The 24,658-nt window shown below is 39.4% G+C and overlaps 1 long non-coding RNA gene across 1 annotated transcript in view; it reads left to right on the plus strand.

Annotated features, from left to right (window-relative positions):
* LOC133661591 (uncharacterized) overlaps positions 1–24,658 on the plus strand; it is a 78,738-nt gene that overhangs the window by 43,489 nt on the left and 10,591 nt on the right. Inside the window, exon 2 of the long non-coding RNA XR_009827964.1 lies at positions 5,450–5,501. This is a non-coding gene — a long non-coding RNA (uncharacterized LOC133661591). The remainder of the gene's footprint in view (positions 1–5,449; positions 5,502–24,658) is intronic.

Here is a 24,658-nt window from a genome sequence, read left to right on the forward strand (position 1 = left end):
TATTGCGCCTTATAATCCGGTGCGCCCTATAGTCCGAAAAATGCGGTAAGGAAAATAAATAATTAGATATCACTTATTTGGCAGACCGGGGTGGTGGGTCCTCTCTTTAAGAAGGGGAACCGGAAGGTGTGTTCCAACTATTGTGGGATCACACTCCTCAGCCTTCCCGGTAAGGTATATTCAGGTGTACTGGAGATGAGGCTACGCCGGATAATCGAACCTCGGATTCAGGAGGAACAGTGTGGTTTTCGTCCTGGTCGTGGAACTGTGGACCAGCTCTATACTCTCGGCAGGGTCCTTGAGGGTGCATGGGAGTTTGCCCAACCAGTCTACATGTGCTTTGTGGACTTGGAGAAGGCATTCGACCGTGTCCCTCGGGAAGTCCTGTGGGGAGTGCTCAGAGAGTATGGGGTATCGGACTGTCTGATTGTGGCGGTCCGCTCCCTGTACGATCAGTGTCAGTGCTTGGTTCGCATTGCCAGCAGTAAGTCGGACACGTTTCCAGTGAGGGCCAGGATCTTCAGCTCTCACTGGACCGGTTCGCAGCCGAATGTGAAGTGACTGGGATGAGAATCAGCACCTCCAAGTCTGAGTCCATGGTTCTCGCCCGGAAAAGGGTGGAATGCCATCTCCGGGTTTGGGAGGGGACCCTGCCCCAAGTGGAGGAGTTCAAGTACCTCGGAGTCTTGTTCACGAGTGAGGGAAGAGTGGATCGTGAGATCAACAGGCAGATCGGTGCGGTGTCTTCAGTAATGCGGACGCTGTATCGATCCGTTGTGGTGAAGAAGGAGCTGAGCCGGTAGGCAAAGCTCTCAATTTACCGGTCGATCTACGTTCCCATCCTCACCTATGGTCATCAGCTGTGGGTTATGACCGAAAGGACAAGACCGAAATGAGTTTCCTCTGCCGGGTGGCGGGGCTCTCCCTTAGAGATAGGGTGAGAAGCTCTGCCATCCGGGGGGAGCTCAAAGTAAAGCCGCTGCTCCTCCACATCGAGAGGAGCCAGATGAGGTGGTTCGGGCATCTGGTCAGGATGCCATCCGAACGCCTTCCTAGGGAGGTGTTTAGGGCACGTCCAACCGTTAGGAGGCCACGGGGAAGACCCAGGACACGTTGGGAAGACTATGTCTCCCGGCTGGCCTGGGAAGGCCTCGGGATCCCCCGGGAAGAGCTGGACGAAGTGGCTGGGGAGAAGAAAGTCTCGGCTTCCCTGCTTAGGCTGCTGCCCCCGCGACCCGACCTCAGATAAGCGGAGGAAGATGGATGGATGGATGGATATCACGGTAGAAAATGGATGAATGGATGGATGTTTGTCTAACAAACTGTGTTATACATGTATTTTCTGTATAATTATTATTATTATTATTTTTTTTACATTTACTTGAGTAAGAATCGGTACATTTGTGCACAAAGCTAACATGAGTCGCCTGGGACTAATGCTGCTTCTCGCTTTTGCCTGTGTGTGTAGAAGCTGAAGAGTATAAAGCTGGTTGTAGGCTTACTGACTGGTCTGCTTGTCACGATGTCTTAGAGACATCTTTACCACACATTTCTAGAGGGCCTAGTTACCCGTTTGGAGCAGAAAGAGGGGTGTGATATAAAGTTTTTTCAAATTAGCGCCCTTTAAACTGTCGCGTAACCCTTGCAAACGGCCCCTTTAAACGGGAGGACCACGGTAAAGACAGGCAAAGTATGGGAAATCTGGATAGTTAACAGGTACCAGTTTGTGTCTTCATGTACCCTGAAGTTCAGTTAACTTCAGTTCATTTATTTAGTTAATTCATAAAAATCAAACAAAAGAAGAAAAAAAAACAACAATCAACATGCCATTAAAGTAAATTATGAATAAAAAAAGGAGCAGAAAGAAGTTAAAAATGTATGATATCTGCCCCCTATTCTCACAAATATGTCATGATCTGTTGCCCGGGTCATGTGTTATTTTAGTTTGACTCCCTGAGTTCTGGTTTGAGCACCCATGGGTTTGTGTTTTAGTTGCCATGGGTGCAGATTAGTGTCACCTGCCTCTGATTAGTGTTCGGGATGCTCACCTGCAGCCGGGCACTAATTAGAGAGCTACTTATTCCCGTTTTTCGCCACACTCAGTCTGGCTGTCTTGTTTGCAATGCAACAATTTACGCGTGTTACCCATTTTGATTTGACCTGTGTATATGCTAAGCTTTCGCACTAGCCTTTTCCTTAGCTTTTCTTCCCGTTCTATCGGCACGTTTGTTTTGTTTGTTTGGTATTCTGTATGATTTATGAAAAAAAAAAAATGTCCTTACCAGCACCTTGCCTCCGGAGTTTCCGTCTGCATCTTGGGAGAACAATGCACGCGGTAAATTGCGACCACGTTGTGACAAAATACAGCAATTGACTTTCAATGTTGGCGAATACAAAGCCATATTTTCATTTTACAACAATTAAACCAATGATGAAGACATCATTTTACTCAGTCAAAATGTTTCATCATCATGATTTGTAAATTTTTTTAAATACAGAAATAGATTTTAAAAATGTAAACATCACGATGATGAAAATATATAACAAGTGACATCAGCGACAAAGAAACTGATTGTTTATTATTACAAAATAAAATAAACTGATTTTATTTCTAAAACATATGTGCATTTAAATTGAATATGATGTTGAAAAAACAGAAGCCCATTCATTCTCCTGAGAACGTCTGCAGAATAATTTGTTTTACAGAACAAGGTTTTTTTTCTAGAAATGTCTAACTCTGACAAAAGAAATAGAGACCAGGGGTGTCAAACATGTTTTAATTGAGGGCCACATCACAGTTATGCCTTCAGGGGGCCGTTTGTAACAGTAAATATGTACAGTATCACTATAAATATATAATCACCTCAAGATATTATTACATAACTGCCTATTAGAATTTTTTTTTTCACATACAAATTGGATAACTTCCTTTGAAATCACAGGTCAAGGTGAAAAGCAGCCAAAGTATTAATTTTTGATTGATTTATGTATTATATTTATATTTTTGCAAAAAGTAATACAGTATGAATTTATTTATACAAATATATTATCTAAAATATATGTTGCATGATAAGATAATATTAAAGTTGAAAAGATATACAATTTCATGCGGAACATGCATTTGTTCTGTCCAAATGGAAAGAAGGAATATATTTAGTAAAAAGATGACGTACTTTAATAATGCACATTAACTCAAGGCTTCCGCTGGTCACCTAAAATGATGTGTGTGTGTGTGTGTGTGTGTGGGGGGGGTCAAATGTGGCCCCTGTGCCTTGGTGTTGACACTTGAAATAGACCATAAAACACATTTTAAAGTGTTCCCGGAGGACATATGAACTCCTACTGCCAATAAACATTATGTGTTTGAGAGGAAATAAATTAAATCAAAGGATAAAATTAAATTATTCCCAGTTGGTGACATATTTGTCAGAAATACCTTTAAACCATTCGTAGCTGAGATCATTTGAACTTCATCTAGATGCTAATAAACACACTTGGTGAGGTTATAAAGGTCAGGAAAATCTCTTTTTCGCACCATTTAATTGTTTGGGGGTTCTCAAGAGAACAAGCACGGTGTGCAGAATGTATTGAAACACTGCAGAAATAATGATATTAAGGGTTGGAGTTACTTAAAGAATACTACATTTGATTACATTCAGTAGGTCAGTTTGAAGCCAACAAAACTGTGATATCTATTGCAGCATTTTGCAACTACGATATATTATTTAGCATATGAATGATAATAGAAAGTATTTAAAACGGGTTACAAAGGCTCGGAATAGGATTAAATATTGTGTCATTTCAAGTTTTTCTCAAAACTATTACCACAGGCGCGGGAAAGTGTGGGGGCACCAGTACAAACTCAGGTGAGATATTTTGTCATTTTTCATCAATATTCATCTCATATTCTCACGCCCGCAGCGCAATATTCATCTGCATGTTGTGTCTCGAAGGCAGCACGGTGGAACAGGGGTTAGTGCATGTGCCTCACGATACGAAGGTCCTGAGTAGTCCTGAGTTCAATCCCGGGCTCGGGATCTTTCTGTGTGGAGTTTGCATGTTCTCCCTGTGACTGCGTGGGTTTCCTCCGGGTACTCCGGCTTCCTCCCACCTCCAAAAACATGCACCTGGGGATAGGTTGATTGGCAACACTAAAAATGGTCCCTAGTGTGTGAATGTGAGTGTGAATGTTGTCTGTCTATCTGTGTTGGCCCTGCGATGAGGTGGCGACTTGTCCTGGGTGTACCCCGCCTTCCGCCCGAATGCAGCTGAGATAGGCTCCAGCACCCCCCGCAACCCCAAAAAGGGACAAGCGGTAGAAAATGGATGGATGGATGGATATTATTATTATTATGGGCCTGCTGCGTAGCACAAGGTCAAGAAGGTCACAATGGTGGCTACAGCGGCACTTCATTTTTGGAACCACCTATTGAATAGATACACCTGGGCCCATTGAATTGGTACACCACTTTTCCCATTCACTTTTTTTTTTTTTTTCATGAAACAGCAGAATGCAGCGAGATTACCTCCTCTTGTTGCTCATCTATACTTTCACGTAGTTTGATGCCTAATATCTCATTTTGTTCACACACTTGTCTATTTTATCCCTGGCTAAAAGATGTTTCTGTCCAATGTTTACTTTTAGCTAGATGCCCATTAGCATACTTGCGATAATGTTAGCATGCTAATTTTTTTTGCTAGCTTCTCTTATATTAGAATGCTAATGTTTTATGCTAGCTTTTTTACTCATTTTTTACTTTTAAATCTAAAAATTATGAATTTTGATACTTGGCAACATACTGGAAGTATGCTAACATGCTAGCGTTAGCATGCTAACGTTTTTGCTAGCTTTTTAGCCAATAGTGTATGTTTAAACCTAAAAACTATAGATTTGTAAACTCGGCACCATCTTTAAAGTATGTCGGCTTAACCGACCCTGTGCCAGAGGTTCAGGACACAGATAGCAGGCCCATCAAAATGTATGCAGAAATGTCTAGTTTTTCCTATTATCTACTTGCTAATTTACTGTTAATATTTGGTTACTTTCTGTGATGATCCATTGCCCGGATCATAGTTTGTTTACGTTTTGATTCACTTGTTGTTTATGTTCTGTTTCAGCACCCCTGTTTTGTGTCTTTTTGGTTGCCATGGTTATTCATTTGTCTCAGCTGCCTCTGATTGGTGTCCGGGACGCTCACCTGCTCTCGGGCGCTAATCAGAGAGCTATTTATTCCGTCCCCTCGCATCACTCGGTCTGGTGCTTTTGTTTGCTTCCATGCAACACGTTACGTCTAAGTATTCTTGATCTAAGCTTTACCATTTGTTTTCTAGTTATGCTAAGCTTTCTTGTTAGCTATTCCGTTAGCTTCCCATGCTATAAGCACGCTTGTCTTGTTTATTTTTGTATCCAGTTTGATTTATAGACATTAAATAATTTCCTTACCTGCAGAAAGCTTCCTGACATTCCCCCCCATCTTGGAAAGACAACCTTCCGGCATCGTGTAAGTGAAGTGAAGTGAAGTGAATTACATTTATATAGCGCTTTTTCTCAAGTGACTCAAAGCGCTTTACATTGTGAAACCCAATATCTAAGTTACATTTAAACCAGTGTGGGTGGCACTGGGAGCAGGTGGGTAAAGTGTCTTGCCCAAGGACACAACGGCAGTGACTAGGATGGCAGAAGCGGGGATCGAACCTGCAACCCTCAAGTTGCTGGCACGGCTGCTCTACCAACCAAGCTATACCGCCCCTGAGTAATAAGATAAGCACATTAAGATCTTGGTTCTTGTGTTGCCTGCTTGATGACATCACTTCCTGGTCATGTTGGCTCATACAAACACACAACAAGCTAAATAGATTACTATTACGCAAACTCTACTACTCTTTAGTAGTTTATTTTTTATTTTTTAAATTTAATTTCATTGTGTCTTTTATTTAACCGACACTGTTCTATCTTGTTACTTCATCCTGTAGCTTGTATTGCTTTAATTAAAAGTGTCCCACTGTGTATATATACCCCTAATGTTGACACAGGCTCGTTTATATTTATTAACATTGATATCAAATGTCTGGCAACATGAAAACATTACGCAAAATGTGACTTGTCAGGATATTATATAAATATTAAGAAGATGATACAACAGTAAATAGTACAGGTGAGCAGATGTTAGCGAGCTAATGTGAATTTGGCTGGTTGTGCACATAAAACACTTTAAAATCTGTGTAAAATGGAATACATTTTATCCGGTGTTTTTTTCTTTTCTTCGGGTGACAGTCGGTAAGTGACGTTATGAAGCCCTGTGATGCAACTAAAATGTGTAAACACAAACGTTAGCATTAGCATTTGGCAGCGCCGCACCGCCCAGTTGACTGATCACTCCTCTGTTAGCAAGAGCTAACGTTAGCATGGCCAGCTAACACAAACAACCCGCTAAAAAGCTGCCACTTAAAAGCCAAATAGTGACCAGGCGACAATAAAAGTTACAACTTTCTGTTGTAACATGTTTCTAACTACACTTTATACAATTACAAATACATTATATAGAACTTTTCCTACAGTGACTTAAAGAATTTTACATTGAGAAAGCCAATATCTACATTTAAGCAACATTTACAACTGGTGTGGGTGGCACTAGGAGCAAGGTGAGTGAAATGTCTTGCCCAAGGACACAACGGCAGTGACTAGGATGGCAGAGGCTGCAATTTTAATCAGGAACCCTCAAGGTTCTGGCCGGCCGCTCTACCCAAGGCTGCCTTAATGCACGGGCTTACCTGGGCTGCAGCCCAGGGCCCCCCGAATTTGACGGCGGAATGCAAGGATTTGTGTTAATAGCTGTCAGTCGCAAACGGCTCAACTTGGTCTAGCGATTGTGCTGTCCCCCTCTTTCTCGGCTGCGTTGGTTTTTCTTACCTCCGAACGGAGCTCGAACCCACATCCCCTGCGTGAGAGACCAGTGTACTACTATTGAGCTAAAACACAGGCAGTTTCCCAGATCGCCAGCACTGTAGTGAAGGAGATGTATTCATGAACAAAATTATTTTAAAAGCTGGTGATATTTTAGTAAATGTTGCGGTTCTGTTGAGTGAAATCAGGATTGATTTATTTTTTCTACCTGTCTTTTCGGGCAAGGGGTGGTCAAATTAAGTCAATAGTGCAAAGTAAGTAAACATAAGCCAAAAATACTATTGGCTCGGATTTAAATAATTTGTTTTTTGTCCAGAGACTTATTTCCTGAAGTGGTAAATAATAACAAAAATAAATAAAAAATGGTTGTTGAGCCCTACCCCTGTTTACATTCAAGAGCTCTAGCTTAACGGTTAGCATGGCTTCTTTTATCCACATGCGGCCCGTTAAGATTTCCAATCCGGCCCGCCGAATTCTGCATAATTTTTTTAGACCTTTAACATCAAAACTGTAGTTTCCATTATGATGTGCAGTTCTGTTTGTAAATTACCGTAAGTCTTGGACTATAAAAAGTCATTCAATGGTTGAAATCTGCACTTTTGGGTGTTATACGAGTTATTACGGTCATCTCAACACAGCAGCTCAGACAAGGAACAAAGCAGAGTGGGCGGGGTTGGTTTTCAGAGCAGCCAGCCCGAAACCCGTGTGTCAGAAACAAATGCGGAAGCAGATTTTTACGTGATAATATATCATATTATACGTGTTTATTGCACTTTGCATTCATATTTTGCTGTTTTTTCCATTTTTGTTATGTTTTGCTTGGTCCGAGAAGTAAAAGAGGAGCGACGTTCATATGTTGTTAATATTCAGTGTTTTAGTGTTCATAGTTAATATTATAAATCCCTCTTTCTTTATTTGAATGTAAATTTTGGGAGTCCCATTCAGTAAAAAAAAAAAAAAAAAACTGTAAAATTCCATTCCGTTTTTTAGATGTGGTCCGTCGTAACGTTTTTAGAACTCTATCTCACATTGTGACTTTTGGTATTAGTGTTCCTGGGAAAAAAAAGGGACCCAAACACACTGTACAGCAGATTTTTACAGCTAAAATGTGTATATATAATATACACCCATACAAATTGGCCCCCCAGACCCGTTTTTTTCTTCTCTCAATGTGGCCCAGGAGTCCAAATATTTGCCCAACTCTGCCCTACGTTGTGTATTGTAGCATGCTTAGTTGTCTCTTGTCTTCCAGTGATAATGTTACTTGAAATAAACATACTTTATTTCCCGTCATGGAGGCATGGATTCGTGACTTAGACGCAGCTTCACACTGTGGAGGGACGTTAGCCGCTGGCTCGCTAGCAAGGACGCTATATAATCTCTATCGTCGGCCAAATTTAATCGTTTATATTGTATAGTGTCTATTTTGCACGACCCTAAAATCCACCTGCTAGCCCATCAAAAGCAGGAAAAAAACAATAAAATAAATATGATATATGATTTGGTGGTGCTGTTCGCAACCCTGCAAGTACATTTGGTGAACAATTCCGCCTCCGACATGTATGGAACAAACAAAGTTGACCCATTGCAGACGTGGTGTGAGGTCACCAAGTCCCACGTGTGCGTTTGTTTTATCACATCCTCTCTCCTTTTCTCACTTTCCTTCTCACATTTTGACTCTGCGAGCGTACATTCATCGCCACAGTCGCACTCCAAGCACATCTGTTTACTTAGAGACCGGTCGGTCCCAGCAGGCCTGGCAGTCGCCCAACACGCAATGTGTGTGTGTGTGTGTGTGTGTGTGTATGTTTGTGTGTGTGTGGGTGTGTGTATCTTTCCTACCTGCTGCCTCCCTGTTTGCAGACCAGTCATCATGATCTCGTCGTGAGCACTGAGGGAGATGACACACAGATGAACGTGATCTTCCTGCGTGATTACAAAACACACCTGCAATAGCGTGGGGGGAGAAACAAACACCAAGCAGAATGAGTGTGTGTATAGAACATCATCAACACCGCACGTCACAATCTACAGTGGCTTTGAAAGGCCGCCGCGTCTCCGCACGTATTCCGTACGAGCTTCTTCTCTCCAAGGACAAACGTAATTGCTGCTTCTTTGAGAAGCTGAGAAAACTGCAGCATGCGTCAAAAGGTTGGAAAATGCACTCTGTGGCGCTGCTTTGTGCAATTACACAGCGCACAATAAGAGCTAGATTAAGACTAACTGCTATTGTTCACTCCTTGCTTTTTGGAGGACACACTGGATGATGTTATATCACACATACACACATTCAGTGCTTTCCACAGGACTGCAATCTACTTGTGGCAGAAGTGGCTCTGTAGGAGGGGATTTGCATATAACTCGCCGTGACACGTTTGCAAAAAGTGATTACTTGTTATTCTTGTGATTGGAAGTCATGTTGACATGTTTGATTAGGTTCAAACTATAACACAAGTAGTAACGGTTGCTCTATTTTGATATTTAAAGGCCTACTGAAACCCACTACTACCGACCACGCAGTCTGATAGTTTATATATCAATGATGAAATCTTAACATTATAACACATGCCAATACGGCCGGGTTAACTTATAAAGTGACATTTTAAATTTGCCGCTAAACTTCCGGTTCGAAACGCCTCTGAGGATGACGTATGCGCGTGACGTAGCCCGGCGAACACGGGTATGCCTTCCACATTGAAGCCAATACGAAAAAGCTCTGTTTTCATTTCATAATTCCACAGTATTCTGGACATCTGTGTTCGTGAATCTGTTGCAATCATGTTCATTGCATTATGGAGAAAGAAGCTGAGCAAGCAAAGAAGAAAGTTGTCGGTGCGAAATGGACGTATTTTTCGAACGTAGTCAGCAACAACAGTACACAGCCGGCGCTTCTTTGTTTACATTCCCGGAAGATGCAGTCAAGATGGAAGAACTCGGATAACAGAGACTCTAACCAGGAGGACTTTTGACTTCGATACACAGACGCCTGTAGAGAACTGGGACAACACAGACTCTTACCAGGATTACTTTGATTTGGATGACAAAGACGCAGACGTGCTACTGTGAGTATGCAGCTTTGGCTTCTAAACATTTGATCGCTTGACCGTATGTGCGCAACTTTTTTTTGCGTATGTACGTAACTTTTTAAAAATATATAAGCTTTATGAACCTTGGGTTAGGTGAACGGTCTTTTGGGCTGAGTGATTGTGTGTGTTGATCAGGTGTTTGAATTGTATTGGCGTGTTCTATGGAGCTAGGAGCTAGCAGAGGAGCTAGGAGCTAGCGTAACAAACACGCAGGTGTTTTTATGCAGGATTAATTTGTGGCATATTAAATATAAGCCTGGTTGTGTTGTGGCTAATAGAGTATATATATGTCTTGTGTTTATTTACTGTTTTAGTCATTCCCAGCTGAATACCAGGTACCGTGAGTATGCAGCCTTGGCTGCTAAACATTTGATAGCTTGACCGTATGTGCGCGTCACGTACGTAACTTTTTAAAAATATATAAGCTTTATGAACCTTGGGTTAGGTGAACGGTCTTTTGGGCTGAGTGATTGTATGTGTTGATCAGGTGTTTGAATTGTATTGGCGTGTTCTATGGAGCTAGGAGCTAGCAGAGGAGCTAGCATAACAAACACGTAGGTGTTTTTATGCAGGATTAATTTGTGGCATGTTAAATATAAGCCTGGTTGTGTTGTGGCTAATAGAGTATATATATGTCTTGTGTTTATTTACTGTTGTAGTCATTCCCAGCTGAATATCAGGTCACCCCCGGCTCTCACAGCATCTTCCCTATCTGAATAGCTTCAACTCCCCACTAGTCCTTCACTTGCACTTTACTCATCCACAAATCTTTCATCCTCGCTCAAATTAATGGGGAAATTGTCGCTTTCTCGGTCCGAATCTCTCTCACTTCATGCGGCCATCATTGTAAACAATAGGGAACTTTGCGTGTATGTTCAACTGACTACGTCACGCTACTTCCGGTAGGGGCAAGCCTTTTTTTTATCAGATACCAAAAGTTGCAATCTTTATCGTCGTTGTTCTATACTAAATCCTTTCAGCAAAAATATGGCAATATCGCGAAATGATCAAGTATGACACATAGAATAGATCTGCTATCCCCGTTTAAATAAAAAAAAAATCATTTCAGTAGGCCTTTAAGAACATTCAAACTTTTTTTCCTGTTTCTTTTTCTTTCATTTAAATCTGCCAGTTATAAGTCACATTTCAACAATGAGATTGTATGAATCAAATGATGAATATGTGACAGAACCAACACCCCCTTGCAAAAATGCAAAATACTGTATTCCTCCTGGTAGCAGCAAACGCGGCATGGGACACACCCACGGTTCACTCAACAAAGACGTCATAACGGCATCAAAGCTCACATTTATGCATTCACACACAACGCCAACATTTTTGGAACCATGATGATGTCATAAAAGAACGGTAAAAAATGTGATACATCTATTTTTGGCAACGTCAGACAAAGTTACGATTAAGTTTCACTTTTGCATCTCATAGCACGTAACTGTGATGCGTTCAAAGACCCTTGATTAATGTTCAAAATAGAGGCGTCGCTAGTTATTAAATACAGGGTGGGCTTAACCCCCAGTAGATCAGGGGTGTCCAAAGTGCGGTTCAGGGGCTATTTACGGCCAGCCTCATATTGTCCAAAAAAAAATGAAAACCAAAAAAAATGGTAAAAATATGACAAAAAAATAGCAAAAAACACTAATGTAATGAGAAAAATCTGGAACTACATACATATATGCAGTACAGGCCAAAGGTCTGAACACACCTTCTCATTCAATGTGTTTTCTTTATTTTCATGACTATTTACATTGCAGATTGTCACTGAAGGCATCACAACTATGAATGAACACATGTGGAGTTATGTAATTAACAAAAAAAAGGTGAAATAACTGAAAACATGTTCTGTATTCTAATGTCTTCAAAATAGCCACCTTTTGCTCTGATTACTTTTTCGCACACTCTTGGCATTCTCTCGATGAGCTTCAAGAGGTAGTCACCTGAAATGGTTTTCACGTCACAGGTGTGCTTGAAGCTCATTGAGAGAATGCCAAGAGTGTGCAAAGAAGTAATCAGAGCAAAGGGTGGCTATTTTGAAGAAACTAGAATATAAAACATGTTTTCAGTTATTTTACCTTTTTTTTGTAAAGTACATAACTCCACATGTGTTCATTCATAGTTGTGATGCCTTCAGTGACAATCTACAATCTAAATAGTCATGAAAATAAAGAAAACACATTGAATGAGAAGGTGTGTCCAGACCTTTGGCCTGTACTGCATATATAGTTATTAGTGTCACAATTCCAGGTTGTTCTCATTACATTAGTATTTTTTGCTCTTTTATTTATATGTATTTGTGTGTATGTATGTATATATATATATATATATATATATATATATATATATATATATATATATATATATATATATATATATATATATATATATATATATATATATATATATATATATATATATATATATATATACTTTGCCACCTATAACACAAATCTGACACATATATAGTGGCTTATTTTTAAAAAAAAATTTTACAAATATATAATGTGTGTCTTAAATTTTCAATATGCGGTCCTTGGTAAAAAAAAAAAAAAAAGTTTGGACACCTCTGCAGTACATGCAATAATAATAACATTAATATAATCATTATTTATTGTTATGTTATTTTATACCGGTTGCTGTGTGTGAATATGTTGTAGTTTGTGATGAAGCCAGGTCAAAGATTAATTTCTGTTTCTCACAGTAAAAACAGGCAACTTGTCTATCTACTGATGATAATTCTACATAATTATGTTAATCTTTACCTTACACTATGAAAACTTGACTTATGTATATTCATATTTAAGTGAATAATAACAGGTCAAATGATTATTAAAACGTATATTTTGGCGATTTTATATAAAAATTAGTTTTTGTCATTTTAAAGTAAAACCAAATTATTTATAGTGGTTTTAAGAATGTTTTAGGAAGTCTTTAGCCCCCCTAAAAAGGCCAAAAGACACCACTGTTGGAACGCTTGATGAAAAACATCATCGATGAAACAAAGACATAAACATGTACATATTGTGGTTTCTGGTGATGGAGTGCATCATCTACTGTATGTCCTGGTTTTCACCTGGGAAGACCGGAACATGTGTAGAACGCCAGGTATAATGATGGGAGTGTAAACATGCAAGATGCAACCTATTTACACTCACATCATTAAAATATGTTCATCCACGCTATAAAAAGTCAAAAACTTCAAATAAGGTTTTTACATGTGCTTTTTGAAAAGATAGTTTCACCCAAATGCCATCCATCCATCCATTTTCTATTGCTTGTTGCTTGAGAAGTCAATTTGTTTGTTTTAGGGTGGCGTGGCGGCCAAAAGTCTAATAATATTAATAATAAGAAATGGGGAATAATAAAGACTAAAATTGTTTAGACCCTAAATTATATCATACGTGATGTTTATGTAATGATGATTGATGAATATTAATGATTATTATCAAATTAATATTATTTTCAATCAGATTAATCACATTGTGGAATTTGGATTAGTCATGATTAATCACAGGCTACATGATTGAAATTAGCTTAAGAATAGACCCCAGTATTTGTACACAAATGCAATTTTATTGTTCAGAATGTCATCCAGAAACATTAGTTTTATGTTTTACTTGAATGAATGTCATTTATTTGCACAAAACTTGCTAAACGTTTTATCTTAAGTTCTTTCAAGCTGTATTTTGGAGTGAAATTTGCCAGCAAGCACACCAGTCGGATTCTCCTCAATCATTTGTGTACTGACGTATGCATTGATCTGGGGCCGTACTTATCAAGCTTCTTAGAATTAATCCTAAGAAGTCTGCTAAGAGTTGACTTAAGAGTAAATAAATTCTTCGCTGAAAGCTGCACTTAAAAGTTAGTTATCAAGCGTCTTACTCACACTTTCAGCGAAGTGTAGGACTGAATCTTAAGTGTCACACTCAGAGCTGAATTGCGACATTACTATGAGCCGTAAACGGAATTTTAGGTGACGTCATTTCTGTGTCCATAGAAATGACCAATCACGGAAGGGAATCCGTTGTCTAAGAATAAAGAAATATCTTGGAAATATTTAAGTGGACAATGGGAGTGTATATTTTGACAATAAACTACAAAATAATACAAAACAAACTAGTACCCGCCGGCACTCACGCTACCGCTCCCTCTCTTCTATCGCCCACACACTCACTGACGTCACTCACCTCACGGCCACACACATACGCTACTGTCATAACATTTTCTTTCCAATTCATTAATTAGGCAACTAATTGAAACTGGTGTGGGTGGCTCTATATATACTAGCCCACTGCAGCCACATGCAGAAATCAACAAAGAATCGAAAAGTATTAAATCTGTGACAAAAATAATATCCGCTCTGTCTAAACGATACCGTTTGATCAGCTGCTCGTCATTAAAAAAAAAAAAAAACATTGTTCCGTTCCCTGAACGTTCGCGCACGTCTCTCTCGCCTCAGTGCCATCCCCTGCTGGCAACTCCTAACCACTTAAGACACCTCTGAAGGTCTCTTAAATATCGTGGAGAGTAGGAGTGATTCTTAGACTTAAGAACGTTGATAAAAAAGCTTTTATTCTTAAGTTTGAGAGTAGGACTAAATTTCGCAAATTCTCAGGACTTAAGTGTAAAATGGCACTCTAAGAAGCTTGATAAGTACGGCCCCTGATCTCTGACCAAACCAATCTCAGCAGATGGAAAATGTAGCTCTTTTCAACTGAAGCTTTTAAGCAGGGTTCAAAAACTACATACCAAATGTTTGATTTTGAGAAACCAAGGCATGCGTTTATTACATCAAGGCTTAACTACTGTAACTCACTTTATCACGACCTTGAATTGTCCTCCCTTCATGGCCTCCAGGGGTTACAGAATGCAGCAGCAACAGGGACCAAAAGGTGCGAGCACATAACCCCTGTGCGCTCATGGCTCACCACTGGCTTCCAGTACATTTTGGGCTCAATTTAAAATTCTGTTCTTAGTTTATAAATATTTAGGCTACATTTACACTGCAGGGTCAGATGTCCAATTCAGATGTTTTGGTCAAATTTGATGTTCTTGGTGGCCATTACAACAAAAACATTTTTTTTTTTTAATGTGAATGCAATCTGACCCGCATGCAGACATGACGTCATGATGTCGCACACACTGCAGTGTTTACGGAAGTAAACATGGCTTTCACTCTCGTCGGTCTCAGTATTTGCACACTTTTGGCAATTTCAAGGATTTTGTGCAATTTTATAAACCAAATTATTGCGCATAGAAGATTTGATTGATTGAAACTTTTATTAGTAGATTGCACAGTACAGTACATATTCCGCACAACTGACCACTAAATGGTAACACCCGAATACGTTTTTCAACTTGTTTAAGTCGGGGTCTACGTTAATCAATTCATGGTAAAGAAATTAAGAAGGAAGAGGACAACTATCTTGGCTCTTGTAGTTTTACGGGATATTTTGCTTCGATGTCTGCTTGAAGAACATGAAACTTTAATGTGAGTTACTAAACCATAGTATTTTCATCTGTTTTCTGCTTTGTTGTCAACTATTTATTTTGTAATCGTCTATTTTGGCAAATAATTATGACACTTATTGCTTTTTGATGACGTTCTGGTCGGATGAATGCGACTTGGCCACGGGAGCGTTCACATTGAGGACGTAATGCATATATACCCCATTTACACTGCACACCAAATCAGATTTTTCTGCCTTCAAGTGACACAGATGGGATTTTTTTGCCAGTCTAAACGCTCCAAAGAGCTTCAAATCTGGGGCCGTACTTATCAAGCTTCTTAGAATTACTCCCAAGAAGTCTGCTAAGAGTTGACTTAAGAGTAAATAAATTATTCGCTGAAAGCTGCACTTAAAAGTTAGTTATCAAGCGTCTTACTCACACTTTCAGCGAAGTGTAGGACTGAATCTTAAGTGTCACACTCAGAGCTGAATTACGACATTACTATGTGCCGTAAACTGAATTTTAGGTGACGTAATTTCTGTGTCCATAGAAATGACCAATCACGGAAGGGAATCCGTTGTCTAAGAATAAAGAAATATCTTGGAAGGTCTCTTAAATATCGTGGAGAGTAGGAGTGATTCTTAGACTTAAGAACGTTGATAAAAAGCTTTTATTCTTAAGTTTGAGAGTAGGACTAAATTTCGCAAATTCTCAGGACTTAAGTGTAAAATGGCACTCTAAGAAGCTTGATAAGTACGGCCCCTGATCTTTTCGCATCAGATTCAGGCCATTCCGGAGGTAGTCCAGATCCAATTGGAATTTGATCTTTTCAAATGTGACTTCAGTCTAAAGTATGTGACTTTTTTTTAGTCAGCTTTGGGCGAGCAACGTCATTCATGTGCGTGGGGAAAGATACAGACCGCCAGCGGAAGTAGATACTTCATCACAACATCTTTTTTCGATGGCCGAATTTTAGGTGCATCACTAGTCAATAGTGCGCAAATAATAGGCTTTATGTAATATATGAATATATGTTTGATTCCGAAGAAATAGCGATTGTTGAATGATCGGAATTGACGCTGTAGCATATTTGCTTACATGTGAGCTGAAAAATAATGCTAATGTTGATACACACTGATGTCTCCTCTACCAAAAAGATTTTAACCCTCCCAAATATATAACACTATATATATATATATATATATATATATATATATATATATATATATATATATATATATATATATATATATATATATATATATATATATATATATATATATATATATATATATATACACTACCGTTCAAAAGTTTGGGGTCACATTGAAATGTCCTTATTTTTGAAGGAAAAGCACAGTACTTTTCAATGAAGATAACTTTAAACTAGTCTTAACTTTAAAGAAATACACTCTATACATTGCTTATGTGGTAAATGACTATTCTAGCTGCAAATGTCTGGTTTTTGGTGCAATATCTACATAGGTTTATAGAGGCCCATTTCCAGCAACTATCACTCCAGTGTTCTAATGGTACAATGTGTTTGCTCATTGGCTCAGAAGGCTAATTGATTATTAGAAAACCCTTGTGCAATCATGTTCACACATCTGAAAACAGTTTAGCTCGTCACAGAAGCTACAAAACTGACCTTCCTTTGAGCAGATTGAGTTTCTGGAGCATCACATTTGTGGGGTCAATTAAACGTTTAAAATGGCCTGAAAAAGACAACTTTCATCTGAAACTCCACAGTCTATTCTTGTTCTTAGAAATGAAGGCTAATCCACAAAATTGTTTGGGTGACCCCAAACTTTTGAACGGTAGTATATATATATATATATATATATATATATATATATATATATATATATATATATATATATACATTCATAGATTATATTACTTAAATTTATTTGTACGTAAAAAAACCACAATTTTTTAAGGTATTCAGCTCAGTTTATTTATTTATTTACTGTATATAGCACATTTAAAAACAACCCCAGTTGGCCAAACTACTGTACAGACATAAGAAAAAGGGCACATAGTTTCACATTTACATCGTAACACAGAAGGATGAATAAAATACAGTAGTAAAATATACCTTCAAAGAGGTGCAGAATATATCAGCTAAAATAATTTAATGTAATAAATAAATAAAAAAGGATAAAACAAGAAATAAAAACAACCAAGATTTCCTGTCTAACTGAATTTGAATGCCAGGGAGTAAAAATGTATTTTTAGCCTAGATTTAAATTGGCTCAGAGACTGGGAGGACCTAAGTGGCAATTTTTATTTTATTTTGTAGTAGTAGTAGTAGCGACTTCCTTGCTAATTTACGGAATCCGGTCAACATCGTTTGTTCTAACTTTATCAAACAGTGCAAGCAAGTGACGTCAAGGCCACATTGGGGCCAAATAGGGGCCTGCGTGTATTTATACTGGAGTCTGATAAAGTTCACATTTTACTTGCAATGTAAAAAAAATAATCAGATTTAGAAAAAAATTTGATTTGGGCCACTTTGGCCTGCAATGTAAACATAGTAATATATCTTATTTATATCCACATACCAAAGGCCTGGATCGGACATGAACAATTCTGAATTTCACTGTTTACACTGACATGAAAAAATGTGATACCGGTTGCAAATGGGCAAGAAAAATTGGAATTGACCTGCAGTGTGAACAAGTTGTCACGCCGAATTTCTTCCCCCCCCCCATTTACTTCCGGGGTCCTTTCCTCTTACGTAATTTCCTCTTACTTGAGCATAAAAACAACGAATGAAACTAAAAAAAATTAAGTTAACATAAATGTAATTTTAATTTAGTTCACTTACACAGAGAACTAAAAAAAACTGAATTTAACAAATACATTTAGTTTTAATAAAGTTTGATAATGTTGATTGATAATTAATTAACTTATTGTACACTGTTATTCATTTCCGCATATGTCCACGAGTCAAATGTGCAGTCAGGAATATCCTCAAGTTAATTTGTCCGATTAATACAGACGTTTTGTTAACGCTATATTATTAAAAATAAAAAAATAAAATAAAAAAACAAGCATCCTTCCAGCGACGGGCAGTCAAAGCCGAAGTGCTATCGATCGCTGTCAATGACGTAAGAGGAAATGACGTAAGTAAGAGGAAATGACGTAAGAGGAAATGACCCCAGAAGTAAATGGGGGGTTTGTAGGGGGAAGAAATTTGGCGTGACAAAGCCTTACATAGACTTTCCCCATCTTACCTGTCTAAGCCCCTGCAGCCTCACTCCCAGGCAGAGCATGGAGGTCTGCAAACAAACTGCTCTTGTGTGTCCCACGCTCCAAACTCAGCACTCGAGGGGACAGAGCCTTTTCTGTAGCTGCCCCTAAATCAAGGAACAATCTACCTCTGCACATTAAGCCTGCTCAAACATTTTAAAACCCTGCTAAAACTCGTTTATTTTTCTCAAGCATTCCGCAAATAACACCTTGTTTTTATATTGTTTTACCTCAACGGTGTTTTATTACTGTTTTTTCTATTATTCACTGTTTTATTGCTTGTATTGCTTTTATTGTATTATGTGCCCTGTGCAGCACTTTGGTCAAAATAAGTACTTTTAACGTGCTATATAAATAAAGCTGGACATGACTGACCGTGTAGCAGTCAAGCTAGAAGAGCTTGTACGGTCAAAATAAATTGCGTGATTAATCGAAGTGTGTTCATGATTAATGCGATCATTTTTTGTGAGTAATCGCATGAGTTAACTCGTTAATTTTGACAGTGAAAATGTTTGTCTTACTGCAGGTTGATGAAATTTTACATATGTGCAGTAATAAAAATAGAAAAATAGATGAATAAAAAGATGTGCGGTCTCTGCAGCCCGTGTGATTGCATGTGTTCTTATTCTGTCCATCCCTGAGGCTCTCTGAATGCTCTGGCTTCTCTTGCTGCAGATTGCCCCTCAATCAGAAGCTCACAGATGCGCGCGCACACACACACACACACACACACATACACGCGTGCACAAAAACACACAATGTTAACTCGACATGAAGAACCCGGCCATTATGGACGCGTCGGTTGCCGTAAAAGAGCACACGAACACATCTTGTAAAGCGCGCCGAGATGGAATTCAAGCTGCTCATCGCCTTGGAAACGCAGGCTGGTCAGAAATGGGAGTAATGATGTTATCACTGCACCCGGGTCAGATTAGGACAGACCCCCCACAGGCCTCCCGTGTGCAGACTCCTCATAGGACTGGAATGTGCACTTCACTGGCCGTGTTGGACCAAATTTGTGGGATGCGAGTAGATGGAGTTGCATAACCTCACTAATCTCGTGCCCTAACTATGAAGGAATATGATTACCGGCTGTGTTGTAGCTGCTTGTTTACTTTATTGATCCAAAGCGTGCTGTTTACAAACACCTGAGATGAAATGTCCTGCAGTTGTGCACGGGGTCACAACTTTCACCTAAATGGAAAGATAAAGGTGGACTACTTTGATGCCAAATTTAAGTGGATATATGCTGAACAATTTTTACTAAACACTGACATCTTAGCGTTGTGTTGTTGACAAAACAAATAGTGTATTATCTAACAATATATCATTATTAATTCATGAATCATATTTTAGAATACAAAATAAAATAATAAGCTGCAGGCCAAAAATTAAAGAATTTATCCACAATCCCAACATTGACTTGTCTTGACAGGGATGGAGGCTGTATAATATGTAGTATTATCTTTAAAGAACCTCATTTTGTGTTTTAATACATGTTAATGTTATGAATTGGTCAAGGGGGGAGACCCCGGGATGCAGAGACGGGAGGCAAGTTTGAAAATACAAAAAGTCATGAATTTAATAAGTCCAAAAGGTACAACAAAAGGCGATGGGGCAGAAGTGCACACCATGAATATTAACAAAACAGGTTCCTCAGTGGTTGGCAGGAGGGGCAACCAGGGTGCACCAAGCACTGCACAAAGTCTTTGCTGCCTCAGGGAGGCTAGGGAACAAACACAATAATTTAGCAATAACAGGACAGGGAAAGCAACATACCATGAGGCGAAGTGGGCACATGCACGTGCGCAGTACAGGAAACAATGACCAGCAAGGTCAAGCTGTGGGTGACGAGCTTAAATACTGGCGGGCTAATTGTGAGCAGGTGTGTCACCAGGTCCGCCCCTCGCCGAGGACGAATCACTAAAACAGGTGCAGACAAAAAAGAGAAGGCAGGAACACACTAAAAACACAACAGTTAATTGTCTAATAATATTTCATTTTTTCAATGTGACTTAATGGTAAGCTGATAATAATAACCGTGCTGTTCAGTTTTCTTACACTTTTGAGTAGTATTTGCAAGTAAGTAGTCATTCATTTCAGTTTGACCTGGGTGGGTTGCTGTAGTCAGGAAGTAGTCTTTTCCATTAAGTGAAATATCTTTTGAGTCCTACAAAGTGTTTGTACTGTAAGTATTCTACTTCTGTAACGTGCATCTTAGTTGTATTTTCCATTACTTAATTTGGAGGTGTTCAAATCGCCTTGTGAAATCGTTAATGCAAACCAGTAGCATGTCTATGGCATATCCAATCGAGCTAGCGCATTTTAAAAAATAGAGCTTTACTTTTTAATGCTTTCTATCTGGCATGCTTGCTTTGTTGGCATGGAAAATTACAACATTGCTTAGAGGCAGTCTGCAAGGAAAAAGGAATCGAAATATGGTACCATTTGATTTGACTTAAACCAGTACCCCGTAGTGTGGATGGAATTCAGTTGGTATTGTACTTGATATTATTGCGTTGGTGATGTAATGGTACACATTAGGGGTGTGGGAAAAAATCGATTCGAATTCGAATCGCGATTCTCACGCTATGCGATTCAGAATTGATTCTGTCTCTTTCTATGCCACATCAATGTGGAATGCGCTCCCAACAGGTATAAAAGAAAGGGCATCTCTATCCTCCTTCAAAACCGCAATAAAAGTTCACCTCCAGGCAGCTACAACCCTAAACTAACACCCTCCCCGGATTGCTAATAATCAAATGTAAACAATCAAATGCAGATACTTTTTCTTATGCCGTCTGATCTCTCTCTCTCTCTCTCTCTCTCTCTCTCTCTCTCTCTCTCTCTCTCTCTCTCTCTCTCTCTCTCTATGTCCACTACTTGCTACATATCCTACCCTCCACACCCCTGATTGTAAATAATTCAATGTGATTATCTTGTGTGATGACTGTATTATGATGATAGTATATATGATAGTATATATCTGTATCATGAATCAATTTAAGTGGACCCCGACTTAAACAAGTTCAAAAACTTATTCGGGTGTTACCATTTAGTGGTCAATTGTACGGAATATGTACTTCACTGTGCAACCTACTAATAAAAGTCTCAATCAATCAATCAATCAATTCTCATTTAAAAAAAATCAATTTATATTATTTCTTTATTTATTTATTTGTAATTTTTTTTATTCATCAATCCAACAAAACAATACACAGCAATACCATAACAATACAATCCAATTCCAAAACCAAACCCGACCCAGCAACACTCAGAACTGCAATAAACAGAGCAATTGAGAGGAGACACAAACATGACACAGAACAAACCAAAAGTGGTGAAACAAAAATGAATATTATCAACAACAGTATCAATATTAGTTACAATTTCAACATAGCAGTGATTAAAAATCCCTCATTGACATTATCATTAGACATTTATAAAAAAAAATTTAAAAAGAACAATAGTGTCACAGTGGCTTAGACTTGCATCGCATCTCATAAGCTTGACAACACACTGTAACCAATATTTTCACAAAGATAAGTCATATTTTTGTTTCATTTAATAGTTAAAACAAATTTACATTATTGCAATCAGTTGATAAAACATTGTCCTTTACAATTATAAAAGCTTTTTACAAAAATCTACTACTCTGCTTGCATGTCAGCAGACTGGGGTAGATCCTGCTGAAATCCTATGTATTGAATGAATAGAGAATCGTTTTGAATCGGGAAAAATCGTTTTTGAATCGAGAATCGTGTTGAATTGAAAAAAAATCGATTTTGAATCGAATCGTGACCCCAAGTATCGATATTGAATCGCATCATGGGACACCCAAAGATTCACAGTCCTAGTACACATGCAGCTGCCTTACATACAAATGACGTGGGTTCAATTCCCAGCCAGGGCCCCAACACTATTGGAGGGTTATCTGGAAAGGTTTCTAACATTAAAAACTAAGCCTATTGCCTTACTGTGATTAGAAAAAACTGAAAGACAAAAAAACCTCCATATTACTATTAATTATTGCCACGTCGCAGGGACTACAAAGCTGAGCATGTCCAACTTGTGCATTGGAATGCTAATGCATGTGTCTCCCGGTTATTTATAAAGTGTTTTTGTGCTCAAGGGTACAAGTATTCCCCCCCCCCCCCCCTATCCTGTTTCGTCCATGTGCCCCCGCGAGGGCGCATCATGACGACATACACAGGAAGATCAGGTGCAGACGCTAACAGTTGTGAATGATGCTGCCTTTGAACCACCATTAGACGTCCTCCCTGGGGGCTTCGCTGTTGTGTTGCCATAGTGTACAACAGACGCACTAAAAGCCCCGCTCTCCTCCAAGCGGTCTTACATGCAACGCACACACAATCGGCGAGCCCGTCAGCCAATGCCATTATTGCAGCACAAGAGAGCATCATCTTATAGGTTTGATACGATCAGTTAAGCCACACGCTGGCATGTCAGCCGTGTTAACCTCCTGGGGGAAAAAAAATAGGTCACTGTTTTGAGATATTCGCCAATCACATCACGCTGGATTAGCACGTGTAGCCAAAGCCCGTGGGGATGTACTATTAGATATTGAAAACTAAAAGTAACTGCTGGATTTGGTCAGGAAAGAGGGTGGGAAAAAAAAGATCTTCCAGTTTCTGACGCGAGCAATGTGTCACGCCGTCACATTTAGTTGTGGCCTTTTTCGGAGAGGCGGCGTTGGGGGGGGGAAATTTCACAGACGGTCATTTGTCAAAACTGTGGTGAAAAATTACACGGACGTGCTTTGGAGCTCTTCATGCCGAAGAATGAATGGATTTCCTTCAAATGATTGCAACAACTTTGGGGACATTCCACTGAATCAGTGCCACTCTGCTTGTCTTATCACAAAATAAACCTCAATTTCTGTCTTTTTTTAACTTTAAATCTCATTTTACGCATATTGAACTCATAAGATGTGTGTTGGTCCATTTCAGGCACACCGCAAATTATTCGCCACTTGCCAAGATTTAAAATGTTATTTCTAGAAATGTCCCAATTTCTAATGGTTTAATAATGGATTAGATTGCTATAGCGCTTTTCCACACCTAAGACCTGAGAACCCATCATTCATTCACTCCATGTTAACAATTGATGGTGGTATAGCCACAGCTGCCCTGGGGTAGACTGATGGAAGCATGGCTGCCAATCTGTTCCCGACGGCCCCCCACAACCAAATATTTATTCACATTCATACACCAGTGTGAGCGGCACTGGGAACAAGTTGGGCCAAGTGTCTCGCCCAAAGACACAACGACCGTGACTCGGATGGCGGAAGCTAAAAATTGAGTCATACCAAAGACTATAAAAATGGGACCCATTACCTCCCTGCTTGGCACTCAGCATTAAGGGTTGGAATTGGGGGTTAAATCACCAAAAATGATTCCCGGGCGCGGCCACCGCTGCTGCCCACTGCTGCCCACTGCTCCCCTCACCTCCCAGGGGGTGATCAAGGGTGATGGGTTAAATGCAGAGAATTATTTCGCTAACCTATTGTGTGCAGTGTTGGGACTAACGCGTTACAAAGTAACGCGTTACTGTAACGCTGTTAGTTTCGGCGGTAACTAGTAATCTAACGCGTTATTTTTTATATTCAGTAACTCAGTTACCGTTACTACATGATGCGTTACTGCGTTATTTTACGTTATTTTTTATGTAGTTTCGGCTAGAAACTGAAGATCTGAGTATGTTTTGTGGCAGCGCTGCGGTGGAAAAGAAAAGGCGTACGTGCTTTGTGTGGGTGGGGGCAGGGGGGGGGGGGGGGGACTCCCATACCGTAGTTGAGGAGCGCAGGGGAGACGTTCCTTCGGGGCTAACAACCTTCACTTTACCCGGAAGTGGTCTTTACAGCTGAGGGTGAATGACGAGGCCGGCGGTTTGTTGCAACTTTGTGACTTTATTGGACGCAGCCATCCAC

This window comes from Entelurus aequoreus, linkage group LG12 (assembly GCF_033978785.1).
Source record: "Entelurus aequoreus isolate RoL-2023_Sb linkage group LG12, RoL_Eaeq_v1.1, whole genome shotgun sequence".
Taxonomy (NCBI): Eukaryota; Metazoa; Chordata; class Actinopteri; order Syngnathiformes; family Syngnathidae; genus Entelurus; species Entelurus aequoreus.